Source organism: Papio anubis, unplaced genomic scaffold, assembly GCF_008728515.1.
Source record: "Papio anubis isolate 15944 unplaced genomic scaffold, Panubis1.0 scaffold1079, whole genome shotgun sequence".
NCBI classification, from domain to species: Eukaryota; Metazoa; Chordata; class Mammalia; order Primates; family Cercopithecidae; genus Papio; species Papio anubis.
In genome coordinates this window covers 13,350-26,269 of record NW_022159912.1, presented here as the reverse complement: position 1 = coordinate 26,269, position 12,920 = coordinate 13,350, and the positions used below count along the sequence as shown (strand labels likewise).

General features: G+C 40.3%; 1 pseudogene; it reads left to right on the top strand.

Annotated features, from left to right (window-relative positions):
* Positions 1-2,757: 2,757 nt before the first annotated feature.
* On the top strand, positions 2,758-4,987 carry LOC103881691 (annotated as a pseudogene).
* Positions 4,988-12,920: the final 7,933 nt, after the last annotated feature.

Here is a 12,920-nt window from a genome sequence, read left to right as displayed (position 1 = left end):
TAACCAAAGTTTTTAGAAAAGTCAAAGGAATGCTGAATTCTCACACACAACTGTATTATCAGGATGGTTGCTTTACACAATGAACAGAGTAAGTTAAGGAAGATTCTGCTTTCTGTTCCATTCACAGAGCTTCCAAGTCTTTAACAAGAGGGAGATGTGTAGGTGTGAGAGAGCTGAGGCATGAAATTTGGATCTTATTACAAGTGCAGAAGAAAATCCTAAAAGCATTTGATGCACAAAAGTGTTATGATCTAATTCCTACTTTTCAATGATCACCCTGACTGATGTGAGGGGAAGAGATATGGGATGTGCTGGTGTAGGAATGTTACCAAGAGCAGCTGAGGATATTAAAGTCCTTCAGGAGGGAGCATCATGGCCTGAACTATGACCTTGTAGTAAAGATTGTGCAAGTGGTTCTATTTGGGATGAGTGTTGAAAGCAGAGTCAACTCGATTTGCTTAAAGGGCAGTGCGTGAAGGGAGTGAGGATTTTTGAACCACGGAACACTTGACTTAGAACAGGATGGGAGCTGTTATGAGAGCTGAATTGTGTTTCCTAAAATTTCATATGTTGACGACTGTTCCTTCAGGACCTCAGAATATGAACATGGATATTAGAAGGCAAGTGGAGTGCTGAGGGCTGCCACTCATCTCTAGGTGCCCCAGCTCCTGCAGCAGTCCTGCTTCTGTCTTTCACCCACCCTCACTCACAGACAGTATCCTTTTCTGCATTTCCATCACTTCCTTTTTTGTTTTGTCAGTTGAGTGCATAGCTGGTATTTATGGTTTCCTGATAAACTTTACTCATTGCTGACATTGGAGAAGGTCAGGGAAAGGGCCTGAAATGAGTCACCTTTAGGGGCATTTCTGTTCTCTTCCTGTACTCTCCTGCCAAGGACAAGTGAGTCTTGTCTCAGACTTGCAGCAACCTCAGTTGGTGACATAATCAGGCAATGTTAGCCTGGCCTTTTTGCTGCTCCTTGTCTCTGACATTCCTTTGTTACCTGATGGTCTAACTTAAGCCACCTAGGCAGGATTGCTCATCCCCAGTTCCTATGGAAAACAGTGTGTGGTGAGACCAGAGACACAAATCTCCATAATACAGTGGGATCTGCTGGGACCAAGAAACTACTCTCTGCCTAAGAGAAAACTCACGAAGCTCAGCTAGAACCTATCCACTTCCCATAGAGCCAGAAACAATTGCCAATTAGTAATGTATTCGCCTTTCCAGTACATCTATGTCTATATTTATGCCAGGGAAAATACCAACCTGCCTGGTTCCCTTGCAAAGGCAAAGTTATTCGTAGGAAAGCCTTTTGTATGAGGAAGTCTCTCTGTGCTATGACCCGCAACTGTTGAGAAGAGCTAGCCAGATTCTCATATGGAAAGACCAGAATCCACTCATCCAGAATGGTCAAGAGACCATCTTTAGGATTTACTGTTGCACACACTCTCTATTCCATCATACCTCCAACAAAGCTGTCCTCAAATTAACACCAGCCGTGCACAAAATGTAAACAGTTACACAAGAAGACACACAGAAGATCTAAGTGGAAAATGGCAGCTGCTGATACTGACTAACCTGTCTATTCCATGAAATGATGAGCAGGGATTTATCAGATGGAAGAATCAGCAGCTAAAAGAAGGGTTAGCAATGCAGGACTCTGATAGGGCTTTTTGGAAACAACATTTATTGTGAAATAAATGAAAAGAATTCTTCTTTTTTCAGAGAAGAATGAAAAAAGGCGGTGAGGAGTACTATATCCTATTACATAGAAGATTAAATAAAGGAAATCTCACCAAATTCATGGGAAAAAGTCAGATATATAATAAAAATACACATAATGATCTTGACTCAGAAAACAAAATAGGAATAAAGAAGTACTAGAAAGAACTTGCAGAGGAATGCATATCAGAATTTTGTAGAAAAAATATTCTTTGTGGAAGAACAATCTGAGAAAACCAATACAATGCAATTGAGGTTTTGAGGGTGGTATCTGATTATCTTATTTGAATGTAGATTTGTGGCCACTTAATTATCAGTGGTAGGAACTTGATACAAAACCCAAAAGAAATGAAGCAGAGAGTGCATTTTAGAGAATATTTCAGAGAAAGGGAAGAACATGAAGGATGTTTTAGTGACATGAGATCACATAATTCCCTCACAGAACTATGTATTCAGTTTTCTCAGGTCTAGAAATTTCCTGGTGGTTTCTGTGTCCATTTTGTCTAATAACTTCTAATAATAGTTCAAAATACAAGATTTTAGCCTCCTGTGCTGTATAAAGCACTCAAGCCTTGTCTGGAACTGAGTGAGATCCACAGAAGGTTGAACACAGTTCAGCCTGAGCAGGCTGTGGGGCAGCTTGTCATCTATGTGTGCCCAGGAGGTGCTGTCTTCTCATATCTCACAGAGAGAAACCATCTGTATGGCACCAACAATTTAGCTAAATATGAAATATCTGTTCACACACATCACAAGAGATGCAAAATAGGCATAAAAGATCCAGATATTGACCATCTCACTGTTATTGTAGCATCACTGCTCTCACACGCCATAAACAGAAATAAGTATCACAGTGGAAAGCGGATAATAGTCTTACCTAAAAGATCAAACTCTAATGATATCTAAAGTTCAATTATGACACAGTGCTGATGGCTTGGACAGAGTTCCTTGAAAACCATTGTTCAAGTTACAATTGTACCTTTTAAAAATAAGACAATAACAACATATCTGACCCAACCCATCCCTCTGGGCTAGAGTCCCAGAGAGAAATAAGGGATACACCTGACCTGCAGTGAGCAAAGCAGAACCTAGCCTCTGAGGTGGTGAGGCCCCACCAGTGTGGAGCTGAAAGCTGTCATTGTTTTGCTTCTCTTTATAAAGGGAGCTGCCCCGTTCCTCCCAGCACAGTGTTGGGAGCAACTCCAGAGCCTCCTGCAAGATGCTGTTGATTCTGCTGTCAGTGGCCCTGCTGGCCCTGAGCTCAGCTCAGAACTTACATGAAGGTAAAACAGAAGGAGAAGAGGACTCAATGACTCTGTGTGGGGTTAGGAGGTGATAATGGTAATTAGGGGGAAGAGAAGAGAATGAAAACCCAGATGGGGCTGCAGAGTTTTCAGGCCTGGGATCAGGAGACCGACTGCACCCTCATTCCACACTAAGGGTTTCTAATTTATTTAACGTACAATGAAATCCATTAAAGAATTTGTTCCAGGGGAATGAGAAGGTAAGATTTTCATTTATAGAGAGATATGACTGTGCTGTGAAGGATGCAGTGGAAAATGCAAGGCAGATTCAGGCAAGTCCAGCTGTGAACAACCAATACTCATCTCAGTAAGTACAGAGGGATGATGGTGTCCTTGCTGTGCAGTGAATCAGCATCGATGATGGAGATAAATACACATCAGAGATTCTGAAGAGACCGAGAATTAGATGGAACACTTGTCTCTGTCTAACTAGAGATACAGAAATATCAGAGCCAATCATTGTCATTTTTCTCTCCCCTACATGAGGTATTTCAATGTGCTGGAAGTTTTATGGGTAAGATTGTATTGAAATGATTACTTCTGTTTATGCCAATTGAGAAAGCATGCGTACAGAAGCAATATGTTAACAGGAGATGGAGGGCATAAGAATACCAAAATATCACATTGAAGTTCCTGGCATGTGTAAACTAAATTAGTTGTAAGTCTTGAGGATGCTAGGGAGGGAAAAAAGGAGCTCTTCTATGTTGAGTTCATGGCTGCTGCTGCCCTGGCTCATAAGAACTCCTGCCTCCCTTTTACACCTTCCTCCCCTTTCTGTAGCAGCTTCATTGGTGACAGTGGCTGACTTAATTAACTTAGGAGATGCATGGGTGTGGTGATAAGACCCTTTTCCCTGTAGAACAATTTTTGTGAGTCTTGAAAGATTCCAGATGTAACTGTTCCTATCAGTCCTGTGCTTCTTTCTAGATGTCAGCCAGGAAGAACCTCCCTGATATCAGGTAAATCCCAATTTATTCTCAATCTGTTTTGACTGTCTTTTCCTGCTGATGAATGGATCAGTTCTCCAATGTCTTCTTATCAACATTGACATTTCAAGAATTGATTTATATTAGTGCCCCTAATAATACAGGCAGTCTTCCTGCAATCCTGATTCTGGGGACCATGAGCAGACCACCAAATTGAATGGCAGAGATGCTTGTTAGATGTCAGCAGGAGTGGGTTGTCTCATTCCCCGACCAGGAGTAGCTGCTGGGAGATGACAGACAAATGGGCAGCATCATAATTCTGATTCCTCTTTATACTGAGAGTCCCCCAACTGCATGTTCTTCCCTAGCGTTCTATTCCAGAGTTCTATGTCTTTACTGAAAATGCAAAGAAATTAGTGTCTTGGTCCCATTGTTGTGTGTTTCCCCCTCAGCTTTTTACCCTAGCTGATCAAAATTTACTGCAACTATTCAGTGAATCTTGTGTGGCCTTTTACTCTGTCTTTCTCTTCTCTCTTTCTCCTCCAGAACATCAACAAGGACAACCCCAACAAGGAGGCAAGAAGCCCCAAGGTCCCCAGTCTCCTCCAGGAAATGCACACGGACCACTCCTGCACCAAGGAGGCAAATGAACCCTGCTGTCCCCTGCCCGCAGGAAAGCCACAAGGATCTCACCCCAACAAGGAGGCAAGAAACCCGTCCCTCCACCTCCAGGGAAAGCCACAAGGATCACTCCCAACAAGGGAGGCAACAGACCCTCAAGGCCCCCACCTCCAGGAAAGCCACAAGGACCTCACCCCAACAAGGAGGCAACAAACCTCAAGGTCCCCCACCTCCAGGAAAGCCACAAGGACCACCCCAACAAGGAGGCAATGCCCAGCAGGCTCAGCCACCTCCTGCTGGAAAGCCCCAGGGACCACCATCCCCTCCTCAAGGGGCAGACCTGCTGACCTCCCCCAGGGACAGTCCCCCCCTGTGCACCTAGGATTCAATGACAGGTATGATTCCAGTTGATTCTTCACCAAGTGCTCTTAATTGCTATAGGTCTCCAGCTTCCCAAAGCAAAGAATCAACTAAAAGCCCACGACATCGTATTGTTCTAGAACCCATTTCTAAAGATTTGTGTTCAGGTATTCTGGAAATGGGTAACAAGGCCCTATATTTGTTACAAGCTCTTGAAGGAATTCTGATGTTGAGAAGCAATATTCCTAACAATCTGTTTTAGATTGTATTATAAAGAGGAAAGAAAATTTTGTTCGCTCTGGCACTCTGTTTTCTGTGCACACACTCAGAGACCTCCCACTTAGAATTTTCACTTGAGCACTGTTTGCTCACTACTGACTCGCTCTAGCCTCTCTAGTCCAGTATTCCTGCCAAGTGGTCCCTGAAGTTTCAGCAGCTAAATGATGTCTCATTTTTTAAATTCTTACTTTCCATTTAAGTACGTGATTAAGCTTACAACAAATATCTAATGGAATGGAAACATATGAAGCTAAATTTAAAGACACAACTCATCCTACGTGGCTTCCTTTCTTCAGAAAACTACCACTGTTAACTTTAGGGCATCTTCTCTTTGAAATATTTATGTGTACATGGACAATTAGAATATTTTCCCCCCAGAAGTAATGCCATAATTTATATGCAGGTACATATGTTAGTCATTTAAAAAATACATTTCTTTCAACATTTCCACATGAGTTTATGAAGCTAAGTAGCTCTCTTCAGTGGTTATCTGTTTGTTTTTACAATTTTATGCTACTCCATTACGTGGCTACACTGTGATTTCTTTAACCAATCCCTGTCACTGGACACTGAGGGTGGTTTCAACTTCTCACTATTATAGAATATGTTCCAATTACCATCTGTGTAAATATATCCCTGAACAAACTCAGCAGCAAGTAATAACAAGCTAGGAATGATCTTATATCTTCATCACATAAGGAACGATTTGGAGCACATTTTGTGCAAGGGAAGGGCATCAAAAGAGGGAGAACACAAAAACTTAGGAAGGAAACACAGGAGGTAGAAGGGATGGGGAGAGAGGGGATGGGCTGTCATGTACTCTACTGCAGTAACTCCAGGGAGGAATTAGACATTTCCCGCCATGTCAAGTCTGGTCTATGAACGTCCTTGTCTGTTTGTTTCAGGAAGTGAAAAAGAAGATGACAGTGATTCAAATGATTCAAATGATTCAAATGCCGTGACATTGGAAGAAGGTGGTCATAGGTCTAACTTCAATATACCAATAAAATAATCAGCTTGCAATTTCTGATTATGGTGTCTGTTTCTCAATGTTTGTGAATGTGGGATATGAGGACCAAGAAGATATTAGAAGAACATCCAGGAACCCTTCTCCTTGATGCTCCAGGAAGCTTCCCTCCTGCTTAATCCTAATTTAGCCAGCTGCCATGGAAAAAGGTTTTACTGTTTCTCTACTTCCCTGTTTTCTATTATTTCCCCCTCCGAGATGGATTTTTTTCACCCAAGCTGCAGTGCAGTGGCACATTCTTGGCCCACTGCCCCTTGCATCTCCTGGGTTCAAGCTATTCTACTGCCTCAGCCTTCCAAGTATCTGAGGTTATAGGTGCCCACCATCATGCATGGCTAATTTTTGTATTTTTGGTAGAAATGGAGTTTCACCATGTGGCCCAGGCTGGTCCCCATCTCCTGACCTCAGGCGATCCACTTGCTTTGACCTCTGAAACTGCTGGGATTATAGGTGTGAGCCACCTTGCCTGGCCCTTGTCTGACTTCTATAGCACAAATAGAAATTTTAAAATTATTTTCAGATTGTTTACTGATATTCCAGAAATCTTAAGGACAAGAAAACACAACAAATGCAAACAAGTCACAGAAGCTGAAATAAATCCTTATAATTTCTAAGAAACTGAGTTCAATTTCAAGGGAATGAATATGGTTCTGTGTTTCTTAACCCCACACCCTTCTCTCCCATTTACCCTATTTTAACAGTGATCACTTCTCTCCCTTCCTATGTTTCTCACCATTCTTTAATGAAAGTTGAATGGATTTCATTAAAGAGGTAGCATGATTTAAAGGAGCAAAGAATTTGGACACTTCCAATTTTAATGAAGACCTAACTCTTTTTCTTACTATCTCTTGACTCTTAGAAGGAAACTTAGACTCTCAGGGCTTCAATTTACTCATCTAAAATGAGACTAATCATAACAACTCTGTTAGAGTATGGAGGCTAATGAGATAACATCCATACCAAAAACCTTACAGATACTGGCATATCTGCTTCTCAAGCAAGGAAGGTTCAATATTAGAAACTGCCTCTGTGCCCACTGATAACCTCAGATAATTCACTAAAAAGTCAGAAAAATCAGAACAGAATGATCTCACCATAACCACCACTAAGTTGAGCAACCTACATTCAGTTGAAGCCCAGGTCTCTGGCTGCTCTCGTATTATCACAGGTGAAGCCTTCCTACTCCTATCACTTAACTTCCCACTTGATTCTGAACCACACTGCCCAATCAAGGATTTTGCTTCTGCATGTGACCCTTTTGTCTCCTGATTCTTACATCTATGCTCTATGGGATTATTTCAATCAGCCAAAGCCTGCCGAAACATCACCCATTCCCACAGAAGTCTTCCTAAGACTCTTAGTACTTCTTTCCTACCATATTATTTGTCTGCCATTTTTATTGCAAAAGTTCTTGAAATTTATGTGTGTGATTATTTCCTCATCCTCGGCTTCCAAATTTCTTCTTCTTATGCCCACATTGTTCTTCTCCTTCCAGTCTGTGGCTCGCGCATTGCTCCATTCCACCTATTTAGGAGTCAATTCTCAGTCTGCATCTCCTGTGACCCCTTGCAGTTCACCTCATTGATCCCACCCTCTTTGTGAACACCTCTCAACCTTTCCAGGAACCCCCTCTCCCAGTTTCTCCCACCTCTGCCTCTTCCTCCTACAGCTACAAAGTTCTTCCTTCCAAGTCTTTTATGTCTTGATAAAGAATTCATCTAATTAATTAAGCAAACTAGGATTTTTTTCTTGACTTTTCTCTTTTCCTCCTTCATCACATTACATCTAGTCAAATAAACTGTGTTATCATTGTGAAGTTCTAGCTTCAAAATAATGTCCTACTGCAGCCTGTTTCATTACTTTCATCTTTATCAGCCCATCTAAGCAAGCCTCATCTGCAGTTTACATCAAATAGTTCTATTTATTTCCCAACCGCCAATTACATACCTTGGCCGTTTAAAAATTAAATTACTTTTCTACGTTTTCCAGTTGATTGCTACCACTTTTACTCCATAAGTACCAGATGTTCTTTTTTTTGTTGTTTGTTTTTTGTTTTTTTTGAGACAGAGTCTTGCTCTGTTTCCCAGGTTGGAGTGCAGTGGCAAGTTCTCAGCTCGCTGCAACCTCTGCCTCCTAGGTTCAAGCGATTCTACTGCCTCAGCCTCCCGTGTAACTGGGATTACAGGTGCGTGCACCACACCCAGCTAATTTTCTGAATTTTAATAGAGTCGGGGTTTCATGAAATTGGCCAGGTTTGGCTTAATTTCCTGACCTTGTGAACCACCTGCCTGACACTCCAAAAGTGCTGGGATTACAGATGTGAGCCACTGTGCCCAGCTGCTAATTTTTACCTATGCTAAAGTGCTATGTATTGCCCCCTAACTCTCTGTGGAATTGGGGGATGCCCTACAGCTAATTCTTTCTGCTATGTCCACACTGGTCATTGTCTTCTTTTTATGGCAGGATACAGAAGCATTATGCTTAGATATTCTGTTAATTAAAATAAATATTTTTGCAGAAATACAAATTTGATTTTGTTACTCAGATTATTTAGTGCTTAAGTCACAACATTATGGCACTCATCGCTCAAATAACAAACACTGTATTTAGTAATACCTCACTATACAATCCCTCTGCCTCCCATACTCCCAAGTATTCATTGTCTATCATTTCACTCTCTACATCCATGCAAACACGTTCTTTAGTAACAGGTTACCAGTGAGAACATGTTATATTGATTTTCTATATCTAGCCTGTTTTGCTTAAGAAAATGACTCCCATTATAAGCAATAACTGCTTATAATAATGTCCTGAGAAAGCTAGGCAAAGCATTAGTGGAAAAATGCTTGGGAGAGCTTCATCAGAGTCCTTCACCACAGCAATGCTCCTGGTTATTTATCTCATGGAACAAGGAAAATTGTTTGAGAGTTCTGACAGAACCATATTACAGTTTTATTTTGGGTTATTTGAACTTCTTTTTGTTTCTTGTGTTTTCATGATGGTATATATCATCCGTTTGCTTCAAAGTATAGAATTACCTTAAGGATTTCTTGTAGCGTGGGTCTAGTGGTGATGAATACTCTCAGCTTTTATTTCAATAAAGTTGAAATAACAACTTTATTGTTATTTCATTTTGAATGTGTCCTTTGCTGTAGATAGTATTTGTGGCTGGCAGAATGTTTTTCTTTGAACGCTTTGAATATATAATTTCATTTTGTCCTGGCCTGTACTGTTTCATCTGTGAATATCACTTCTAATCTGATGAGGTTTCCCTAGTACATTTCTTGATGCTTTCATCTTACTGTTTTTAGAATTTTCCCTTTGTTTTTGACTATTGACATTTTGACTCTTATGTGCCTTGGAGAAGTCCTTTTGGGGTTGTGTCAGTTTGGATATGTTTGAGGTCCTGTATTGAGGTGTTCCAGTCTCTTGGTAGCCCTGACAAATTTTTCCTAAGATTTGGTTTAAAATTTTTTCCTTGCCTAAACATGGAAAAGAACAACTGGTACCAGCAATTGCAAAAACATGCCAAATTGTAAAGACCATTAATGCTAGGAAGAAACTGTGTCAACCAATGAGCAAAATAACCAGCTAACATCATAATGATAGGATCAAATTCACATATAACAGTATTAACCTTAAATGTAAATGGGCTAAATGCCCCAATTAAAAGACACAGACTGGCAAATTGGGTAAAGAGTCCAAACGCATTAGTGTGCTATATTCAGGAGATCCATCTCATGCGCAGAGACACACATAGTCTCAAAATAAAGGGATGGAGGAGAAACTGTCAAGCAAATGGAAAGCAAAGGAAAACAAAAAAAAAGCAGGGGTTGCAATTCTAGTCTCTGATAAAACAGACCTTATACCAACAAAGATCAAAAGAGACAAAGAAGGCCATTACATAATGGTAAAGGAATCAATTCAACAAGAATAGCTAACTATCCTAAATATGTATGCACCCAATACAGGACCACTCAGATTCATAAAGGAAGTCCTTAGAGACCTACAAAGAGGCTTAGAGTCCCTCACAGTAATAATGGGAGACTTTAACACTCCACTGTCAACATTAGACAGATCAAGGAGACAGAAAGTTAACAATGATATCCAGGACTTGAACTCAGCTCAGCACCAAGTGGATGTAATAGACATCTACAGAACTCTCCACCCCAAATCAACAGAATATACATCTTCTCAGCACCACATCGCACTTATTGCAAACTTCACCACATAGTTGCAAGTAAAGCACTCCTCAGCAAATGTAAAAGAACAGAAATCACAACAAACTGTCTCTCAGACTACAGACGCAATGAAATTAGAATTCAGGGTTAAGAAACTCACTCAAAACCACACAACTACATGGAAACTAAACAACCTACTCCTGAATGACTACTGGGTACATAAGGATATGAAGGCAGAAATAAAGGTGTTCCTTGAAACCAATGAGAATAAATATACAAAGTATCAGGATCTCTAGGACCCATTTAAAACACCGTGTAAACGGAAATTTATAGCACTAAATGCCCACAAGAGAAAGCAGGAAAGATCTAAAATTGACACCCTAACATCACAATTAAAAGAACTAGAGAAGCAAGAGCAAACACATTCGAAAACTAGCAGAAGGCAAGAAATAACTAAGATCAGAGCAGAACTGAAGGACAAAGAGACACAAAAAAACCCTTCAAATAAATCAATGAACCCAGGAGTTGGTTTTTTGAAAAGATCAACAAAATTGATAGATCGCTAGCAAGATTAATAAAGAAGAAAAGAGAGAAGAATCAAATAGACACAATAAAAAATGATAAAGGGGATATCACCACTGATCCCACAGAAATACACACTACCATCAGAGAATACTATAAACACCTGTACGCAAATAAACTAGAAAATTTAGAAGAAATGGATAAATTCCTGGACACAAACACTCTCCCAAGATGAAACCAGGAAGAAGCTGAATCCCTGAGTACACCAATAACAGGCTCTGAAATTGAGGCGGTAATTAATAGCCTATCAACCAACAAAAGTCCAGGACCAGACAGATTCCCAGCTGAATTCTACCAGAGGTACAAAGAGGAGCTGGTCTCATTCCTTCTGAAACTCTTCCAATCAATGGGAAAAGAGGAAATCCTCCCTAACTCATTTTATGAGACCAGCATCATCCTGGTACCAAAGCCTGGCAGAGACCCAACAAAAAAAGAGAATTTTAGACGAATATCTCTGATGAACATTGATGCAAAAAACCTCAATGGAATACTGGCAAACCGAATCCAGCAGCACATCAAAAAACTTATCCACCACGATAAAGTTGGCTTCATCCCTGGGATGCAAGGCAGGTTCAATGTACACAAATCAATAAATGTAATCCATCATATAAATAGAACCAAAGACAAAAAGCAGATTATTGTTTCAATACATAGAAAAGACCTCGACATAATTCAACAGCCCTTCATGCTAAAAATTCTCAATAAACTAGGGATTGATGGGACATATCTCAAAATAATAACAGTTATATATGACACAGGTTGGGGAACATCACACACAATCAGCCTATCAAGTGGGTGGGATAAAGGGCAGGCATAGCATTAGGAGAAAAACCTAATGTAAATGATGAGTTAATGGGTGCAGCAACCAACATGGCACACGTATACACATGTAACAAACCTGCACGTAGTGCACATGTACCCTAGAAATTGAAGTATAGTAAAAAAGATAAACATTATGAAATTAACAAACAAGGTGCAACGAGATGATGGTGAAGGTGAACCCCGCAGCAGGAACACGCATCAAACTTATGGGCAAAATTTTATCTCCTTTACCTAATTGAAAGAGGCCTGAACATTAACAGCAGAAACAAGAGCTAGCACAAGAAGATCAATTGTCTAGATTACATACAATTTTCTGGCTGAAACTAAAGCTGAGCAAACTATTTACTTGATGAGGGTTGAAAAACTGCTGTAGCTAAGAGACAGCTGCCAGACAAGAACAGAAACATTCAGTGAGAAATTAAACAAGTAGGAAGGAAAAGAAAAAGAAAAGATGTCAAATCATTTCTTTAAGAGTTGTAACAGGAAATCAAACATGGCCTTACCAGTGGCATTCAAAGGGACAAACACAACTCTGTGCTAAATGGCCACCAAGAGGTGGAAGTAGTCTAGTCTAAGTAAATGCATAAAAGCAAATATCATCATGCCAACAGTGTTTCTTTTGATGGTCAAGGTATTTTGCTGTTAACTTCTGGAGGGTGAATGAATGGTAACAAACTACGCATTTGTGAGAGTTTGAAGTTTGAGAGTTAGTCAAATCTTTAGTAGAAAAATGGATGAGATTGGATGCCTAGTGCTTTTCCATCAAATGTCTGGTAAAATTTCCCTTGTTTCATGAGAGGAATGAGTAGGAGCATTGCTGTGATGGACAAGGACCCTCTGCTGAAGTTTTTCTGGGCATTTATTAAAATAGTTTTGGCAGTCTCCAAAGTGTCTCAGAAGTTGACGTTATCATTCTAAGTGATGTAACTTAGGAATGGAAAGCCAAACATCATATGTTCTCAGTCATAAATGGGTGCTAATCTATGAGGATGCAAAGGCATAAGAATGACACAATGGACTTTGGGAACTTAGAGGGAAATGCTGAGAAGGGGGTGATGAAAAAAAGACTACAAATTGGGTGCAGTGTGTACCC